Source organism: Morone saxatilis, unplaced genomic scaffold, assembly GCF_004916995.1.
Source record: "Morone saxatilis isolate NCDOM2014 unplaced genomic scaffold, NCSU_SB_2.0 Contig23, whole genome shotgun sequence".
Lineage (NCBI taxonomy): Eukaryota > Metazoa > Chordata > Actinopteri > Moronidae > Morone > Morone saxatilis.
The window spans coordinates 5775078-5789207 of NW_023339796.1; the positions used below are offsets into that span (position 1 = coordinate 5775078).

The following is a 14130-nucleotide window of genomic DNA, read 5'->3' on the forward strand; positions in this document are numbered from 1 at the left end:
AACGGAGCCAAGATAACCAAAATGGTGTCACTGCACAAATACTTACAGAGCCGACTGTCTGTATTTTATAGATATTATTATTCTGCCATGTCTTTTCCTGGTCTAGTGTTTAGAGAAAAATAATATTTTAATTAAAGTATCACCGAGCTTTACCACATGATGCCGTGCTGTACAACAAAAGCAGCTTACGTCACAGTTTCCACTGTCAAAGCTACTTAAGTGACAGCCTTCTCTGACAAGCTTTGTGAAGGGTTTCACTGGACTATCAATTACACAGCGTACACATACAAATGCATTTATCACCTGCAAGTGTGGCGCGTTACAGAAATCAGCAAATAGAAGACACATCCAAATACATATTTCCAAGTCAGAATTAATAATATACAAGATTACGTATTAGTTTGACTGAATTCATATCACAGAAAGGCTTTCTTCACTTCACGTAAGACTACCCAGTGCCTTTTCGACAATCATACTAGTTTCAAATATCCAAAAAAGAAATTAAATAATCTGTAATGGTGAATAATAACATGTTTCTAATTGAAAACTATCACTAATTTGAGCTAAATTGCAGATATCCTTTATATTTGTGCTTTAACTAGTCATTATCATTAACTAGAGGCTATAACCTAATGCCAAAACTAACTTAAATCTTCATAATGTGTACAGGTATCTTAAAACGAGCACTTTGACCTGCCAAAATGTAATGTCACATTTGTATTTTCCCTTTAATGAATCCCAGATATCTGTAAGGTTAATCCGGTCTAAGCCATTATATGATAAACCCCCCCCTCCCCAACCTCTTCCTACAACTGCTCCTGTCATTTCCATCACGCCCCGGTGGCGTTTTCGTGTCTAGCCGGTGCCCCTCCCCCCACTCCGGTTTCCTCTTGCGACTTTCAAGCCTGCTCTGCAACATACACTATTATGCATCATGACGCATGCGCGCAGAGACACCTCCACGATGCAAATGTCACTGCGCAACCGACTCAAAGCGAGGCCGAGAAACGGTTGAAGCGAAGTGCGGGCCTTAAAAAAAAAAAAAAAGAGGGCGGGTTCCCGTTTATTAATGAAAACTGCGAGACATGAACCCGTGTGGCCTCGCAAAGAAAAGCAAGAACAAGCCGCCATTCCCAGTGTTTAAAAACCCCTCATCCGCGATCTTCGAGAAAGTTCCCACTGACCGCAACACAGCGGCGGCGGCGGAAAAGATGACGTCAAGTGCCCATTACCGTTGCTCTCCCGTTTCCCCCCATTTCAGTCCACATTCACACGTTAATGGCCACCGACGGAGGTTACACCCGCCGCGAGCGGACAAACAACGTGAAAGCGCGGAGGACAATCTAGACACCGGCGGTTTACTCACAGAGTCGTTAAAAACGAGCGTTAAACCGTTTGACACATACCCCCATCTCAGTCTATCCAGCAGACGGAGACCTTATAAGCTCGGTGGGGCTCAGGCGGCCACGTGATCCCTCTCGACCAATGGGAGCGACGCTTGCATGTTTTGCTGGGGTTTTCTCGGAGAGGACGGGCGACGAACGGCTGGGATGTTTTCAAAACCAGCGATGAACGTCACACAGCCGTAGGCTACGGTTAACGTCCAATATTTAGGAAATAACTATTTATATTGCGCAACATTCAACACATAGCTGAACCTGAATGAGTCGGTGGGAACGCGTAACCCGGTGCAAAGGTAAGCGCACATTTTTTTCTGGTTGTTTTCACTCCCCCTACGGATCTTAAGCGGTAAAACCAAAAGAAATAACGTTAGCCGTTGGGCTAAGTTCTACAGCGCGCTAAGCTACCGTTGGGCGAACGTGAAGTAAAACTGCGTTCGAAAATGGAATGTTGTGTGTCTGCGTGGGCTCGGGTACGGGTTCTGTGCCACGTGCGTTACACACGTTGACTACTTTTTTTCGTCTTCGTTAGCTTTTAAAAAAAAATAAAAAAAAATAAAAAATGTATTGCTCGTTAATCTGCGTGTAACAACTGGCTACGAGAGTACGGCACGGCGAATAGGAAAATGTCGGGGGCGAAAGCAGTGAGCTGGGTTAGCCCCAGTCAGCCAGCGCAGTCAGCGAGGGCTGTGTTTAAAGAAGAAGAAGAAAAAAAAAGGGCTGGAAACGAGCTTTGCTAGCTAGATTAAGCGTTATGGGGAGGGGGATCGTTGTGAGGGGCAGCGAAAAGGGGGCTGCAGTGGGCTTTTGTCTCGGGCTGTGCTCTGCTCTCGTGTTGAATATTGACATTAAAACACACACGCACCAAAAAAATAAAAAATAAACGTGAACTTGAATGTTCTTTATCTTGGCGACATAGTTGCACATTACACAACGCACGTACATGTGGGGACGCATTTCAGGGGCACGGCGAGTCCGTGGCTCGGTCTGTTTACCAAACCATAGCCAAGTTGTACATTTTTAGCGCTCAACAAACATATTGCCGTCTGTGCATTGGAGGTAAAAGGCAGGAGCGACATTACCGTGGGGTGGGTGGTGGTGTCTGCAATGAGCTCGCCACCGTTTATTTACACGTTTATTTATTATAGCTATACAGTCTGGGGTAAAAAAAAAAAGAATCAATCTAACGTTAGTCTTGATTTTGCTAATTCATACTAGGAACTAGCATAGCTTGAATAACCTGGAGAGCCTCCCAGCCAATGCCTGTGGCATCTTGGGGGTGTGTATCCTGATACAAAAGCTGCCTGTTTTTTTGTTTTTAGATGGCTGTCCGTGCAACGACTGCTCTGAACCAGTAAAATGCAAAATGCCTCAAGTTTAAAGAGCTGTGTTTTTGAGAGGACACTTAATACGCACTAAAAATGGAGCTTGTGCAATCTCCCATTCACCACAAGCAGTACCAGATCGTTGTAAAAATTGCCAGTATTAATTGCTGTTCATCTCTTACGTATATACTCGTGTGGTGTTGTAGGGACAGACTGACAGATTCTGCCATGGAGTTATAATACAGTTCACATTAATATGAACTAGAGCTGCACAATATGTTTTTAAAAAATATCATATTGCAATTATTATTTTGACACATTGTGATTGCAGTATGATTCACACAGTTTAACATTTTAATTCATTGTGCAGCCATAATATGAACAAATATAATTGGAAGGAAACTGATATTAAATAATACAATCAGTATTATTAACGCTTTATTCACCTAAGACGTTTTTGTCAGACGTGATATTTATTTCATGTCTTGTCAAAGACGTAGGAAGCCTAATAATGTAAGACCATGCATGTCTAGAAAAGGAAGGCAGTATTAATTATTTTTAAAGTTTGTTTTCGTTCAACATTACAGGGTTTTGTCTTTATGTGTTCACAAGAGAAGTGAGGATGTCAACAATACACAGGAAACCACAGTTGCATCAAAAAATTTTCTATTATAACGATAAATAAATATTAAGCCATGTTCTTACCGAACCCTATGTTAGAACTGATGTAAAATGAACATTTCACGGGTCACTAAAGGCATTATCAGCCACAGGGGATATTTGAATACAGCAGATCTTCTCGATACTCTAACCCTCCTAAAGAAAATCGCAAAAATTGATCAATTGGTGGTCAAGGCCAACCAGTATTTGGTCATTTGCTGTTAAATTTGCGCTGTGTGGCGGTTGGACTTGGCTGGGCTGTCAAACAGAATACCATGGAAGACGGGGAGTTTTGTTGGTTCTCATTTCAGCCAAAACTAAAAACTAAACTGTCATTTGACTGATTTTCACACCTCAAACTAGAGAATAGGAACTCATTGATAATATTGTGTTAATGTACTTAGTTTAATGACTACCTGCATACTTTCAGTTTGCAGTGACACTCACTACCTGTAAAATTGAGTCCCTCGTAACCAGGAAATGCACAGGTTCTGTAATTATGAGCGGATATTTTTAATTTAAAGGTCCAGTGTGTAACATTTAGGAGCATGTATTGGCAGAAATGGAATATAATATGAGCAGCTACGTTTCCATTAGTGTGAATCACCTGAAAGTTACAGATGCATCACATTGGTATCGCGTTGTTGGCTGACATTGGCCTGTTGGCAAACAAGATGGAGTTAACCGATATCAGTGACTGATGTTGTCGTGTTGCATCCATTTACAATTACTTCCAACTCGGATATTGTAGAAATGATCAGCTCCGTTTTCACTGGTGCATATTGCTAACACATAGCTACGTCTTCTATGCAGCTGTTGAGTTCTGCGTCTCACATCTTTGACGAGGAAAGAAAAAGACAGCGTTGCACCGCGGCAGAGATGCTCATCTTTGACGATTTCTGTGTTTCCCTGGCACACAAAGGCAAATAAATAACAACAAAAAACATCGGTGTCGGCATACTTATTTAAACACCGGTTCTGGCCCAGAATTACATCCCTACTGAAAATAAGTATCATCATATTTACAGGTCGCCTTCTCTCCAACGGACAAATCAAACACTGGCTGTAGATCGGGCTGTTTGTGTATTTTTGCGTGCGTCTCCTTTGCGTTTACAATCGGCAACTACTCCGCTAGATGCGACTAAATCCCACACACTGATCCTTTAATGTAATTGTTATTTAATCCGTTATTCACTGGCAACATTTGATGTTTTAGTACCTTTTTTATACAGGCACTGCAACAATAAACACAAATGTTGCGAGTCATAGCCCTGGCAAAATAAATCTTATTATTCATCATAAAGAGCGTGTCGGCTGCCGCGGTTAATAGGCGTCACTTGTAGTTTGTAGTTCATTGTAAGTGGTGGGATTAGGAAGGTTTTTGTTAGTGTTCCAGTGTAATCATATTTAAATCATACAGGTATCCTTTTATTGTCCATGACTTTGTGCTAATATCTCAGTACTGAACCGCAGGTCTAAAACAAGAAGGACATGAGAGCGGTAAACATCCTGAAGGTGTACGTGAACTGAGGATGTATCAGAGGGTTTGGATGACAATGAAAACGTGTAAGATTTGGGTTAGATATCACCGTACAGCTTCTTGCAGTGGGCTGTGTTTGCTCTGGCATCAGTCCCGCAGTACCTTTTTTGTTGCGTCATTGAGGCTGAGGTGTATCCTTTTTTATTTTCTGCAGTCCCTCTGAAATGTTCGTCTTCCTGACAGCTCAATCTTCTGCCAGCTCAGAGGGCTTTGACATTAAAATGACAGCACGTGTCAGACTGCAGTGGGAAAACAGCATTTCTACTCGATCTTGCGTCTTTTAAAGGCACGTTTCACTCTTTACTCCAACCAGTATTGTGATGTGCTCACACCCTGATGTTACGTGTTGTCTCTTCTCTCGTAGTTCTTAGGAAAACGTGCTGCAGATTAATCAAAGGGTGTGTAAGTGGCTGATGTTATACTGTCTCATCACAACACAGCGCTTTTATCCAACTGCGTGACCTAACTGATGAACCTAAAATACACAACCAGTTCTTGACTCTTTAATGGCACAAGTCACATCCCGGTGCTCCCGACGAGGAACACGTTTATCACGTTGGCGCTCTGGATTTGGCATATTCTGGTTACTGTATCTTTTCACTTCTTCCGCAGGCATCAAAGTTGCTCGTCAGGTGACGTGATGCAGTTCGGTGTGTTGAACCAATACCTCTGTGGTCCAGTGTTAAAGCTACCTTTGTCAATGTGCTGGATTGCATTACGTTGACCGTGTACGTGTGGTTAAACATGTTGCTTGGCACGCACTAGAAATTGATAATTTGGAGCGTGCGGCGTACGTAGAGCCAGATGGAGGCTGCGCCCGAAACATTGAAGCCTTGTCCAGTTAATTTGGATGGCTGCCACTGTCGGGCATTACAAACACCTTGTTTTTAAACCAACAGGTAAGATCCTTTGTGTGGCAGCGATGTTCTTAGACTTACACAGACTTTATTTGCCATTTGGATTTGCATCAAAATGAAATTACGTTACAGTGACACAAAGCAGGAATAGAGGAGAGGCAGGTATGTACAGTCGGAAAAACAATAGATATGTAGATATAAAACTTTTTTATATATTAAAAACCCGTAGATAATATATATTGCACAAGTTGTGCTGTTTTAATGGCCTTGATCACTTTATCATATCTATTTTAAAGAGATATTACAGCGTGCAGTGCTGCAACGTCTAAAACATTGCTTTTAAAGTCTGTGCCATTGACTGTCATGGCCAACTGACTAATGCCACCATTAAATCTCCATACACACCACTTCTGTAGGGAACATTTAACAACGCGGCCAAATATTGGTTGACCTTGAGTGATGAGCACAGCGTGACCTTTTATTCTGTGAGTGCGGCGTTCTTGACAGAACTCCTGTTGGTTTTGTTCATTTCCCTTGACTGACTCATTCTCCCTTCTCCCTTTTTCTTTCACCATTACCCATCCTTCTTTTCTCTCAGAGGTCAGATTGGTTTTTATTGCTTACTCACGGTGCCTTTGCAGTTTTTCCACATGGCGTAACCTCATGTGTTGATGTAACTTGGAGACAATTTGGGAGCATTTGGTTTGAGGGAGGGTCTTCCAATAAACGCAAGATTTTAATATATATTTAAAGTTAACCAGCTGCGCGACCGTGATACGTTCTACTCAAAAATGCAGTTAGATGGATCAGGGTCTGTTATTATTCATGTTTCTTTGAGTTGTGATATAGCATGACGTTGTATAATCTACGGCGCATCACAAAAATGTGTTACTCGTTTGTTGAGAGTAAAATCAGTCAATTCAAAGTCATGTTCATTTGCAAAGTAAAAATTCTTTGCAGGTAAGAGCTTCTCAGACATTAATATATCTGATTTTCTACATTAGTAGTTTAGTTTTTTGCTTTTTTTAATTGTGGTCTGGACATAATACAATTATTTTGTATTGTAGTAGAATTATTAGCCTAATCAATGAATCAAACCTGGATGAATGAATGAATGAATACACTGATGAACGTTGTTTGTTTGTTGCGGTCTGGCTGTGCTGGTAGTCTGAAGAGCTTCAGGACTTGAAGCCAGGGAGTAGATCTGGTCCATGTAAAATATTATAATTATTATAACACTCAGTGCCAACATCCATCCTCTGATCTCACCCGGATGCACTGAGCGACAGGTCTGGATGCACAAAAATCACATTTTTCCTCTTAATTTCTGCCAGATCGGGAAAACCGGATGAGGGCGGGTCTGCAGTCGCATCAGTTTTACACTGGGTGTGTGTGACAGAGCAATGCAGACGCACGTCGGTAAATACAACCTCAGCAGGCACAAAGTTAGTCTCCATCTACCATTAACAGTCTTTACAACCTAACGTACATTACACCGACTGTATGTGTCACTGGGAAACCATACCATGGCTGCCACGGCCCTCCCAGACAGACTGTAACCCTCTTAGAGAACAGGGTGTTGACCAAGGTGCTGTAAAGCAGGAACTATTATGTAAGCACATACAGTATTCCCCAGTGTGCTGCTTATTCATGGGGACAGATTGGGTTTCATTGCAGTAGATTTGTGTTGTAGTTTTCAGGGTGGATGGATTACAGATAACATGCTATGCAGTTCATCATTAGCCAGTCTGAACACCTTTTTTAATAATTTGTTGCGTATCATAACGGACTGTGTGTCAATTTAAAAAGCTTCGTCCTGTTTTTTGATTGTATATTACGTCATTTAGGAGTGGCTTGCTGGGAAAGTTACCTTCACAATGAGGTAGATGTGTTGAGGTATCAGACCACAGAGTTCTCGCGTTCACTGATTACTGTACCAAAACACAAGTTATTGTTATTTATTATTAAGTTAATGTGCTGATTTGGGTAAAACTGGATCATATTTTCCGTCTTTCCCGTTGATGTCCTCCTGCTTCTCTGCCTCAAGCTTTAATGAAGATAGTTTTATTAAACCTCCTCCTCCTCCCGGCTCGAGTCTGCGGTAACAGCACAGGAGTCAGAGTTTGTTTACTCCATCCACAAGAGTCTGTTTTGCCTGTTGTTGTTGTTGTTGTTGTTGTTGTTTTGCACTTCAGTATGATCGTTGGCGGTCCTTCAGTGTTGCCCAGGATACACTCGCTGCTAAAGGAATGTGACCATATGTGGCCCAGACCTCCTCTGAAAGTGGTCTTAGCGATGGGAGGACCTCGGAGGATTCACACCTGCGCTCACAGCTGTCCAGTTGTGATCAGATCACCCAAGACGCACGTTAAACAGCGGCCCACTGTCGTGCTGAAGGCCTTTCTTCATGTCTGCCTCCTGGATCTAGATCCCTTCTGCCGTCTTGCAGCATTTCTTCAGCAACACGCACGTTATGAAAGTCTTGACCTTTTGACAGAATTATTTAGTGTACTCGAGTTTAGTCTGGTTCCTCTTTTTGTTGTTTTGAGTGATCACAAGAGGGCAGTTTCTTCAGGGAAACCCCCCAAAACGCTCTGAGTTTTAGTTTTACTCTTCCGTCTCAAAAAGTGAAGACCAGTGTCTCTTCAGTGTTAATAAACTACTGTCACTGATTATTGAGAGTTGCTCATTCTTCAGGTGCGTATGAAATCCCTCCAGCTTGGTCACAGGTAGGTGGAGCAACTTTTTGGAAAGGTTGTAACAAGTGGGAAAAAAAACCCCCAAAGGCAGAAATGTTTCCTCTATTAGGTTTAAAATTCAGCTTCGTATCACTTTCACTTCAAGCTGTAGATCACATTTATTGGGTTTCAGTTCAAACAGGACTGTGAAAGCACCGGTGCCGTTTATGATGTGAAGTAGCTGCGTGCTGTCGGCTCCACCGGCCGAGCGTCTGCGTCTTCGAGAGGCCCCGCAAGTGTGCGTTTTGTGCGCCTGTGTGTGTCTTTGTGTGAAAAGGGTGGAGCCTCCTGATTACACAACATGTGCTAGCCTTTGCCAGCAGCTGAATGCGTGGAGAGCGTTGTTGTTGTTGTTGTTATTTGGTACATCGGGCGCAGTGTCTCGGTGTGTAGCGGCTGCTGTTGCCTCGATAGATCCACCACGTGCGTCGGAAAGACCGGCCGCTCGAGAGCCCCGTGACCTTCCTGCAGGAGAACACAGCATGACGACGCAGAAAGGGAGGAGGAAGTAAAAGCTGGGGTTGTGATGTTACGATGTTCTAGGTTTTTAATTATTAACGAGCCCTTAAAGTTCCCTTTGATGAATGAGTAGTGAGAGAAATGAGAGTCTGCGTTCAGGGGGGAAAAGACAATCTGACCAAAGGGGGTGTGTGGTTTGCATTCTTCATTGCTTGGCTGCTTCCACTTAACTGATGCCTAAGAAAGCAGTCACATCCTGTTTACGCTGACTAACAGTGACCATGCTTACTGAAGGGACACGGACCCTCCTGCTGGAAAATAGGTCAATGAGTGTTTCATTCACGGGACAATTTTTATTGGATTGGTTCCATCTCAGTACTTCTCTGACCTCGAATCTGGTGAGAATAAGAGAGTTTAACACTTAATCGTTGACACTGGTTTGGTTTACTGTTCATGCTCATTCAACAATACAGCTATGGTATACATGTATATTCAGTTAGATTGCTCCAGTTGCGTGTTTGGTTCAGATTGCGCAACGCGATGACTAGTGTTGAATATAATGAAAGCAGAACTCAACACGGAAACCGCATTTGAACGGTCTCTAAAAAGGTTCAGAGAGAAATGAGTTTAAATGACTCGGTATCCATGATATTGTTGACGGATCTCCGCTACCTTTAAAAAAATATAACCGTAGATGAACTGGAAAAGATGACAACACCTCAGTTGATATTTATATGAGATGATCATCAACAAGATGGTCAGATCATTAAGCATCATTTAGGGATTCATGGATTCAGCAAAAACAAACATTTTTTTATTAAATAGTATAAAAATACTCCACTTTATTGTCTCACTCTATGTCTCTGATTGTTCACACGTCAGGAATAAAAGCCCATCAACCCCAGAAGCTGCTGTGTCATAGACGAGCGGAGGCAGGAGCTGCTCCGGTGAGCCGAGCTGTGTGTCGAGGGAAAAGGCTGCAGATACGTCCGAAGTTGCAAAAAAACATCACAATCTTATGATCTATTTATACGCCGACGGCCGTGCCCAGTTTCCCCAGTTACACCACTGAAAATGCCCCGAGTCACGGTGGGTCTCATTTTAAAAACGCAGCACGTGTCCGTCTTGATCTCTTTTCATTGAAGCGCCGCATTAAGATTTAAAGAATTATTACTCTAAAAAAGTAAGCGCAGCAGTAAAAGTGTGTTTTTAAATTTGGTCCAGTTTCACAGGCGTACCGAACCATTCGTGGCAGCACTACACACCACGGATGAACTATGGTCCATTGCGCCGCTAGCATCATTGAGTATTTGCATCAGCCAATGTAGTTGCTGCCTAACGCTGGAGTAAATGTATCCCAACTGCTCTTATGTTTCCCCGTACCTCTTTTTGTGGCCCTCCGGACAAAAAGGCATAGAAAAAAGAAGCTACTTCATGGTAAAATGGTCCATATTGGCTGTAGCTGCCTGGGGTTGGTATACCAGTATCTGCCACCTCAGCAACACACACAATTTCAGAAATGTTGTGTGTGTGTGTGTGTGTGTGTGTGTGTGCACATAATAGTAGAAGAAAGTAGAGGGTTGTTTCTTTTGTGTCTCCAAACAGCACTTGAGTGTTAAAATGTGCGGTAGTCAGACCAGCTGTCCACATTGTATAGCCGATCAATAGCTGTTGTGATGAATCAAGGCCTCGTGTTTTAAAAGCAGGTACGGATACAGCAGTCGCCTGTTAAATGTGCCGCTTTTATACAGAAGCTCCTTGAGTCCCACACAGCCTCCGGTCTTAAAAGGAATACTTGAAAATCCAAATCAGTACAGAGATATTGATATGAACATGCTGGTTGTGATACAGTGCTGACTATAGAAATACACTGACGAATGAGTTGCCTCTGGTCAAAGGTGGGATTTTCTTTTTCTCTTTCCCTGTGCATCAAAACTGCAGAGTCGAGTGCAGTCAATATTATTGATTAGCTAATTGAAAGACGATTATTCAGACACATTGTGATAAAACAAATTGTGATAGGCATTTTTCAAATTGATCAGTTAATCAAGAAAACAATTTTGCACATGAATTAATAACTAAAACATTTTAATTTCAATAAATTATCTTAAACCCAAATGATTTCTTGATAAAAGATAAGCTGATTAGCTGTTGTTGTGTATTTTATAGCTTCCCTACAGTACTAGTGAGCACACACTCATGTTTCTGCTTAGTGTACTATTGTGCAACAACAACAACACAGGGAAAAGTTCAACCCATGTGGACTTTATCGGGCACAATAAAGTCGTAGTAGTTAACCTGCCCAGTGTGTTTTTGTAAAAGCGTGTGACTCGTTTTATCTCCACCATCTTAAAAGCCCAATAGTGACTACGCTGAAATGAAACCGATACTAATCTTCATGCTGCACGACTGTTTAAAGCTGTTGTTTGCTCAGTAGTCTGTGTGTTCCTCGCAGTGTGAAGCCGGAGATGCTGTGTCAACCTTCACTCACTCGCAGAGGCTTGCTCCGGCACTGCAGAGCTGTGGTTTTGGCGCAGCCCGGGCGAGCCATGTGTTGGGCCTGTGATCGGATCGACATCTCATCCAGCCTAATAGGATGTGGCAGGTGTAGATGGAGTCATGTCTTGAATGTCATAATGAAAACTGACACAGCGTTTCCCTCGTGGTTTATTCGTCGCACCGAGAGCCTGGTAGTTGCTCATATGGAACTTCCTCGATGATTCCTTGTGGTTGTGACGCCTTGTTAGCGGCGTGTTTTGCTTCATATTCATTTAAGTGGCTTCAGGGACGAAGATAACAAAGCAGTTTCATTAATTCACTAGGTGCAAAAAGATAGGAAATGAACTGTTTTTGAGTTCAGTACGCCGCGTTTGCCGCTCGGGAGTTGAAAAGTGACCCGTCGCTTAAAGAATAAAGCTTTTTGTTTACCTTCAGTGTTGATTTACGGAGTTTAAAATGTGTTTTTTTTTTTTTTCAATCTCAGTTTGTACTGTTGATATTTAGGTTTCCCAGTGTTTGGTTCAGTCATGTGAGCTGTGCTGGAAATAAGAACAGACCCACGCCTAGGTCCTAACCTTTGCTCCAATCCCTGCCCCGTTCCCTCTCCCCTCCTTTTTTAACCCGTAATCGGCAGTAAAGGCTCCATTGTTCTTGTGCGTTTCTTGGATATCTGATCATTAACCCACATTCGGAGCGGTGGCTTCTTAAGGCTCTCTCGGCCCAACTTAATGGGCGTGTCAGTGGGCTGAGCCTTATTCTCCTGCCAGTAAAGTTAACCCTATTCACGCCTCTCAAATACAAACATTAGGCTATTTTATGAGGCTTTTGATTTGTGTGCGAGCCCCGAGCCTCTCCCTTGTAAATTTTAGGGCTATTCCTGTTTTTTTATGGAAGCTTTTAAGTGATGGGTAAGGCTGTGAAACAGTTCAGCACTCAATATTACATAAGAATACACATTTAGGACACATAAAGTACATTATGTCTGGGTCTTACAACAGCTTAATGCTTGGATTATGAATGAAGCCAGAAAATTTGGTGTCCTGGAATTATCTTTTCGCCAAACTAACATGATTAACCATTTGGTCCACTGCTTATTCGTGCTTTCACTCACCTCTGCTGGCAGTGGTAGCCCGCGCCCCCTCTTCCCGGGGAACACGACCGGCTCATTTATGCAACCGAACAACTACTGGAACGAAGGCCAGACGCCCTGGTTGGAGGAGGCGTGTTCTGTCTGTCTGGGGTTAGGGTAGAGAGAGGTGAACAGACGCCTCGAGGCATCCAGTGTCACTTGCTGTTTGTTTGTCCGTGTCGAAATATGCCTTGAGTTCAGGCGACCAGTGACGGGAGGAGAGCTGCGTGAAATGTTATGCTTTTGATTTCTGAGGACTGTTATTGGTGGACAGTTATGTTTGAAGGAATGCTTGAATGATACAAATAGATGCTTGTGTGGGTTTTATTGTATATTTGAAAGTAATTTCTCTTTAATGCACTTTTATTCTGGTGCTCTGGCCACAACAGTAACCTTCCTGGTTTATACATTACTGCAGGGTTACTGCTGGCTGAACATACTGTTATCTTCATCAGTAATTACTCCGGTATTTCTTTATTCAGTTTATCTTTTGCTCAATTAAGTATTAAATACACGAATAGAAACACCACAAGTTATCACATCTTTACTTTAATGTTTTAAAATGGCTTACTTCATCTAAAAGCCACAGTTTTCAATTCATGAAAGACATTAAGAATAAACTCTGCCAGCAGATATTTGGTATTTTTTACTTGATAAATTGAATGAATAATTCATCTTTTAAAAATGTAAATTAATAAATTGAATGAACAATTCCAATTTTTAAAGATGAATTAATCAATTTTACACCATTTTAACTCTTAATTTGGATTACTAACATGTTAAAGAACAGGATTTTCTTTTTGTTTTCTCAACAGGAAAATAATTGCAGTGGACATTTCTAGGGCACGTAACATATTTGACACAGATAGTGTGAGGTAATTGTATATTTCAGGCACATGAATTGGTCAGAGCTACAACAATGAATGCTGTTAGTGTGCGTGTGTGATCTTGTTGAAGATGGCTGGCTCTTTGCTGGGCATTGTTGCCTTTTCTACCCCTCTCCTGTAGTCTCAGTAATCGGGCCTTTTCGCCTCGCTTTGTCCTGCTACTCATTAGAGAGTCGGAGGAGGAGGAGGAGGAGGAGGAGGAGACGAAGGCTGGGAGTGGATGCGCAGCTGAGAAAGACCTCCCCCATCATTTACCCTGACGGCATACAGGACCAGGACCACGTGACCGGCTGTTTACTGTCGCAGCAAGCGTAGTGCGTCTCCTCCTATTGTATGAAAAAGGTCAAATAAAGACTCTTTAATGTAGGTTTAAAACATTCTTGTTAATAATCCACTTGGTTTTATTTCTGCTCCGTGTATGTATATATATATATATACATAACGCTTTAAACACGGCCATCTACATTCGCAGCTCGTGTTCCAGCGGGTTCCTTTGTGTGCGTAGTCGTAAGTGCAGCCACATGGGAGGGCAGGGGGATCACATGTATTTTCCACATGTGTGTGAGCGCTCGCAGCAGGCGGTACTCTGGGAGCTTTAGTGGAGTAATGCTGCTGGTGGTGGTGCTGCTGCTGCTG

General features: G+C 42.5%; 1 protein-coding gene and 1 long non-coding RNA gene across 3 annotated transcripts in view; one reads left to right on the top strand and one right to left on the bottom strand.

Annotated features, from left to right (window-relative positions):
• Positions 1 to 828: 828 nt before the first annotated feature.
• ankrd12 (ankyrin repeat domain 12) overlaps positions 829 to 14130 on the top strand; it is a gene marked incomplete at its 3' end in the record, with an annotated part of 31012 nt that continues 17710 nt past the window's right edge. The window contains 1 exon segment of one of the 2 annotated variants that reach the window (XM_035670263.1): positions 829 to 1696. 2 annotated transcript variants of the gene reach the window in all.
• LOC118334365 overlaps positions 13141 to 14130 on the bottom strand; it is a 3329-nt gene continuing 2339 nt past the window's right edge. Inside the window, exon 2 of the long non-coding RNA XR_004797015.1 lies at positions 13141 to 13820. This is a non-coding gene — a long non-coding RNA (uncharacterized LOC118334365). The remainder of the gene's footprint in view (positions 13821 to 14130) is intronic.